General features: G+C 30.6%; 1 protein-coding gene across 3 annotated transcripts in view; it reads left to right on the top strand.

Moving 5' to 3' along the window:
- Positions 1 to 1,671: 1,671 nt before the first annotated feature.
- Positions 1,672 to 6,614, top strand: part of kek5 (kekkon 5) — a 279,052-nt gene continuing 274,109 nt past the window's right edge. The window contains exon 1 of one of the 3 annotated variants that reach the window (XM_065510037.1): positions 1,672 to 1,693. The gene's annotated coding sequence lies outside the window, so the exon portion shown is untranslated. Of the gene's footprint in view, positions 1,694 to 1,758; positions 1,898 to 6,614 lie in introns of those variants that run through there. The other 2 variants (XM_065510035.1, XM_065510036.1) reach the window with 2 other exon arrangements.

Genomic DNA, 6,614 nt, shown 5'->3' with positions numbered 1-6,614 from the left:
GTTTATACAAAAGGAACCTCAAGTTCAATAAATAAATTATTTATAAATTTGCTAATAAAGAAATATTTTAAAAGCGGAAAGATTGTTATCCGCTATTAGCAAAAAATCAGACATGGTTAAGTCCAAACTATGTATTAGATTCAATCTTTAATTGTACATCAAAAACATAAAATTTTAATCGTTTTCAATTAAAAATTATTCATTTATTATTTTTGGAAATTCCAACCTGTGAGATTTAATTTTATTTTATTAAATTTGTTTAGAATTAATTCTCATAATTACTGCATTTCTGTAAGGCTTATTTTGAAAAGTATGTATAAAAATATACCTTAATTAATACGATTATTTTGATTGAGTTAGTATAATGAAATTAACGACATTATTTTATTTGAATCACAATAAAATTTAAATAAAAATGCTTACAGTTTTGCATGTTTTAAAGTAATAAGTTCATGCAATTGTGTTATGTATATGTAGGTAGGTATATTATGCACTTTTTGTTTACAACATTTGCTGCAATATTTACGATTCTACCAAAATTGTTACATTCGCTTGTTTTCGCTTTAATGTTAAATACACTTTAATGTTAAATAACATTTTACTAAACTGCAAACGATATAAACAAAAAAACCTATTGCATACTTTTAGTCAGTGTCATATTAACACACTCGCTTTACAAACAATGTTAGTTGCTGTGTGATTTAACATTATTGCACAACTGTTAAATAAAAGCAAACCTAGTTGCTCTCATTTTATCACAGCTAAGAGAGAGTAAGAGAACACTGGAGCTAAATATCATTGCCAGATGGAAAAAAATATACAAAGGTTTTATTTAAAAATGCAAAATTTTCTCTCAAATTACTCTTTATTAAATTGAATTTCTCATATTTGGAAAACAGTTTGCTCTTTTAGTGTTGCTTTAATAAACAGCTAGTGTGGCTGACTAAATGCCTGCCTGCCTGCTTGCCGCTTGATAACTTTTATAACAAACGTCAGTTGTTTTGTAAACACCGGTCGTGTTGGTTGAATGATAAAACGGAAAAACACAAATCGTGCGTTGTCTTAGCGGTGCTTATAATTTAGTTTTATTTGAATTACTTGAGATTGAGTTGAGTGTGATTGTTTAATAAAATACTTCACCACTACACCAACAACAAGACTCACGAACGAAAAACGTGCGCGTCTAAAGCAACAACTACAAACTGAGGTTTGTTTGAAAGTGTACAGATGGATAGATTTTGTTGTTAAATTAAGAAGTGTGAGCATTAAAAAAAATGTTTATTGTTGCAATTCCAACAATATTCTTATTTACAACAACTGCACTTTTACTCCAATTTTAAATAATAAAAACAAAAACAAGTTTCAATTGAATTGATAATAAAATGCATGCGTTGTAGAGTTTATTTAAGTGCATGCACAAGCAAGTTTTATTGTTTTAATTAAATAAAATAAAATATATAATATATGTAATACATAATAATAATATTCAATTAAAATTACAACAAACTAAACTAGTTTATGAGTGTTTTTTTTTAAAAAAAAGAAAAATTATGAATAAATTTTAATTAAAAATAATTAAATTAATGTGCTTTTTAATATAACAAAAAAAAGAATAGAAAAAATATAAATAATAAACAACAATAATAAATAATAAACAAACAAACAACAACAAAAAGTGTAGTGAAACAAAAAGGTAAAAAATTGTTCAACAAATAATTCTACTAATACTAATTCTAATACCTAATATGAAAGTGTGTGTTTGTCTGCATATAAAAATAAAAATGCACAATAGGTGCATTCGTGTATGTGTGAGTGAGTGCTAAATGTTTAAATAGTGCATTTAATAAGGCGTGCTGCTGCTGCATGCTGCATGCTGTTGCATACAACCAACTTCACCGTCAGTCACTCAGTCATTCTATTTTTATTATAAGTGATCTTGAGTAACCGGTTTTCTTTTTGTATAATTTTTTCTTCTCCTCCTCCTCCATCGCCTTCTTCCCAACAAAAACCGATATAACAACCAACAACAAAGCTGGACCAGTCACTTTGTTTTCTTTTTCTCTACAATACTTTATTTACCAGCATTTAGTTGTGATGTTTGAATAATAAAACACAAAAAATAAAAAAATAAAAACACACCGAGATCATTTGTTGATTTTTAGTGTTTGAATACTGGTTATTATTGCTGATATTGCTGCTGCTGCTGTTCCTGTGGCTGTTGCTGCGGTATTTAAAACCAGTTTCTATTAATTGTTTGTAACTATTGTGCAATTGCAAAATTTCGTTAACTATATACATATGTATGTATGTACATTCAAGCCGCTCTGAACCAAAAATATTTTACTATTTTTATATGTCTCTTTTAACCCTTTAACGTGTCAGACAATAATTTTAGTAAGGCTTAATTGAGGGAGTAATGTAGAAAGGATGATATGTTGTTAGGTGCATTTGTTAAATTGAAAATTTTGTTAGATCGAAATTTCTTTTTTAAATAAATTTTAAGCAGTTGTAGTTTTTACTAATGGCGGTATCCATATCAAAACGGACAGAAAACTGTTTTTTCGGATTCGACATCTTGGATTTTAATGGAATTTACCTTATTTGCTCTGATTGAGAGTGATATGGAATGGATAACGGTTTAAAAAATGATTTTACCATTTTACCAAAAATATTCAACGCTTTATTTGAATGATGACAATGTTCAGGCATCACTTTGTAACGAAAAAAAGGTTTAATTTTCTTTGTTGCAAATTCATTAGCACAAAGTAAAATTGTTATTCTATCCTTCGATAGTTTTTTCCTAGAGCACTAGTTTCTATCGCGTGAATAAACGTTTAGACCATTGAAAATAACATCAGGAGTTAGCTTTTTTGCAACTTTTTTGAAGGGCTCCACTATCGGATCCGCACGATTATTATGCTCTCTCGATACTTTATAAAGTCTAAAGGTAGGATTACTACTTTATGCACCAATCGTGTAATTTCACCATTTATTGGTTCACACGGCAACTTTCGACAATATTTTATTTTTTAAAAACAAACACAAACTGCGATTCCCGCCCAGAGTCTCTGGCGGGAATCGAACCCGCAACCTTCAGATTAATAGTGCAGCACACTATCGAAATGCAATTCTGGTACGGCAACCGTGTAACTACTCGATAGACAATAAAATGTTTTAATTGCGGCAATATTTATTGGTTTCTTGATCTGCAATCGATGTGGGCATTACGCCCCAATATTTATTTTTCATTAGTCGTGGAATGGTATATCTGTAAGACCGGGTAACTTATTAAATTTTAAACATAGTTTAGGTTAAGATAAAATGAATTTAGTTTGTATAAGAAAATTATATTTAAATACTGATTAAGCCTAAGTAAAATTAATTTTAATTGTTGTAAATATATTAATTATTATATACTTGTAGTGTAAATATAGAGCTTGATGATTGTGTAATAGAAATAAATAATCTGGACACAAACTCCTTTGCCCACAAGGAAAAAAACATGGAAGTGTGAGTTCATCTTGGGCCTACAGTACAGGAAATGATTTGATAATGGTTGTAAGCACCCATGTGTTTGGGAGTACTCTTGCTTAGACTAAAAAGACCGATGCAAGCGAGAGCAGGCATGACGCGAAATCGAAACAAAATGTTGGGGACAAATGTAAAAACTACTTTTCAAAATGTAAAAAAACAAAGAGTTCTTTTTCTTTTAAGAAGAAATCTTTTTCACTTCATTTAAATCATTTTTTTTATGTATTTATAAGTATTTTGTGGTATTTATGCCGCATACCATAGCAATCATATAACTGGAATTCGGCAATTATTGCCCCTAATCGTTGTGCGTCAATCTAAGGTACCAAATTTATCAAATTTTAGGCAATCATGTAACTGCAAGAGAATTTGATTTGACAATAATAATTGTTACAAATTGGTGCATTGTGGCAATCGTATAACGCTAGCTTTACAACGTATCTTTTTTGAATATATGTAGATAATCAGCCATCACTTGCATGGAGAGTAAGTCTTTGTGTATTTCAAATGGCACTCTATCTAGCTTTGGTACCGGTATTTCGCGAATTACGCAAGTAATGTTGGCTTGCAAGTCTTGAATCGTAGCTTTCTTGGACTTTTGAAATCACATAACCCCCAAAAAATACATATATGTTATCATATGATCACGGCGGTCAGTTGACAAGACCGGAACGTGAAAAGCTGCAAACCAAAATTATTTCTCAGTAAAGCCATCTTTTTGCGCGATGCGTTTCTTACATTTCTCACAGAACGCTGATTTTCGTATTGCGTTTATGAATAAAAATAACTTCACAGTATGACACCTATTTGGCGTGATTTATGAAAATATTTACATATTTTAGTCAATCTGTGAAATATCGACGAAATTAACCTATACTAAGAATAAAATTACATTTAATTAATTACAAATTTAAGTATTTTGAATATGCACATACAGTCAGAGTCAAAATTTAGTATACAACATGCATTTTCATCTATGAAGCTAAATATTTTAATTAGAGAACGAAATATATATTATCAAAATCCGAAAATAGAATGCCCCACTCTTCAGTTAGATCTGTTCGAAGTTCGTCCTTAGATGAAATGCTTCGTTTTCTAATATTTCGGTCTAAAATTTCCCATTGGGTTAAGGTCTGGAGACTGTGGAGGTGAATTTAACTGCTTAGGCACTTTATACAATAGCCACTCCTTAACAATTCTGGACGTGTGCTTTGGGTCATTGTCTTGCTTTATGACCCATGGAGTTACAGACCTAAATTTTCTGCACTTACTATCAAATTGTCCTTTAAAATTTTTAAGTAGTCTCGGCTGTTCATTGTACTTTCAATAAATACAAAATTTCCAGGTCCTGCAGCTGACATACAGACCCAAACCGCCATGCTTTACGATAACACTAAGGTTTTGTAAACTTTGTTGAAACCTACTGAAATTCTCCAGATTTTTGGGTCAAAATCGAGAGGTAAAGTCTGGAGAAAAAGTAATAGTGAGCTGCTTTCACAAAACCTTAGTGCTACAATTTTAAAGTAAGTGCAGAAAAAGCGTGTTGTGTACTAAATTTTTACTCTGACTATATATGTATTTAGATAGATGAAGCAAAAGTACCCTTTCAACTAATCTAGAAAGTAGTTCGTTTTGAAAAATTGGTACAAATTCCAACAATTGATATTTATTTAAATAAAACCACCCCACAAAAACGTCTTTGGGATCTTGGTGGACAATTCACGTCACCTCCTAGATAATCATACTCTTAAATCTGGCAGAATGTTTATTGTGGAGTTCTTTGTATAGCAAATAACGCTGGAAGCACATTTCGTCTATGTCCATATCATTCAATTAAAAAGAAATTGGTTATCAGTGATTTGTAGTGCTCTCCGCTAATACTTTTGATGTCACCGGCCCAAAACTTCCAAACCTCGAGTAAGTTGGCGTCGTCCCAGATACAGAAACTTTCTTTAAACCTGTTAATTATTTTCTAACAAAATTTACAATGCTGTGATAAATGGTTTTTTAACATTATTAATTAATTTATTGGACAATCATTATTCTAATAAATGTTTATTTTAAAATAAAAAACTTTATTCATCCAATGAAAATAGATTGTTGTGTGCAAGCCTAGTGCTAAAATAGCAAATAAAAAAAGTTTTTCTATTTGTTTAATTAATTTTTTATGTACAAAATCTTTAACTGGTCAAAGTCTAAAATCGTTTTGCAACTCTTCACTTCCGAGTCAAATACCCTTAGCCTCGTTTGGCAACTCTAATTGTTGTTCTTCTGTCTTGTTTGTTTGTTTTCTTTTCTTAAATTTTGGATGCTAAATAATAGTATGGTTAAGCCAAAATACGAGTATAAACTTAATTTATAAATTCAGCCGTTTATTTATTTGTTGTAGGTACTCGTATCATATATTCTTTGTTTTGTTTTAGTTTCTTGCATTCTCTTTATCTCAGGGGATTCAATGTAGAGATTTAAATAACAAAATATCTACTTTGAAGACTCTAAAATGAGCGGAGAAGGGAAGTAAAAGGAAGAAGACAAAAACATTAAAAAGAAGAGGAATGAATACCTCTTGATTTATGCCTGATGGTGAATTGGTAGTCATCCAATAAGCGAAAACAAAAACAACAACAACAATGTAACAGCCAGGCAACAATAACAAGAAATAATAAATAGTTTATTTTTGTATTTTATCCTCAATTCTTCTTTGTATTTGAAATTCTGAAACTGACAACTGCATGCGAATGAACGAATCAACAAACACACAGTCAGTCAGTCAGCAACTGCAAAATACCTACTAAACACAAAGTAACCACCAAAAACCATCCAAAATACAGTCAAACTCGGACTTGTCATATAATATCTGGCCATTTAGGTAGAAGCTGTACTTGCTGCACGTTTCTCAAAAGACTTTACTCATTTCTACTTATTTACATAATGAAATCCTTAAACTAATGTTTTATTCCATTATTTTAAACATTTGAGGAATACATTTTTGAAAACAACAAAGCAAGTGCATTTTCTGGGGTCTCGTCTTCAAACTCAAACAAACAAACAAATATTCGGAAAACAACTACAACAACGAACGC

Source organism: Calliphora vicina, chromosome 4, assembly GCF_958450345.1.
Source record: "Calliphora vicina chromosome 4, idCalVici1.1, whole genome shotgun sequence".
In the NCBI taxonomy this organism is placed as follows: domain Eukaryota; kingdom Metazoa; phylum Arthropoda; class Insecta; order Diptera; family Calliphoridae; genus Calliphora; species Calliphora vicina.
Note: the sequence above shows the minus strand (reverse complement) of the source record. Positions and strands in the feature narration are given on the sequence as shown.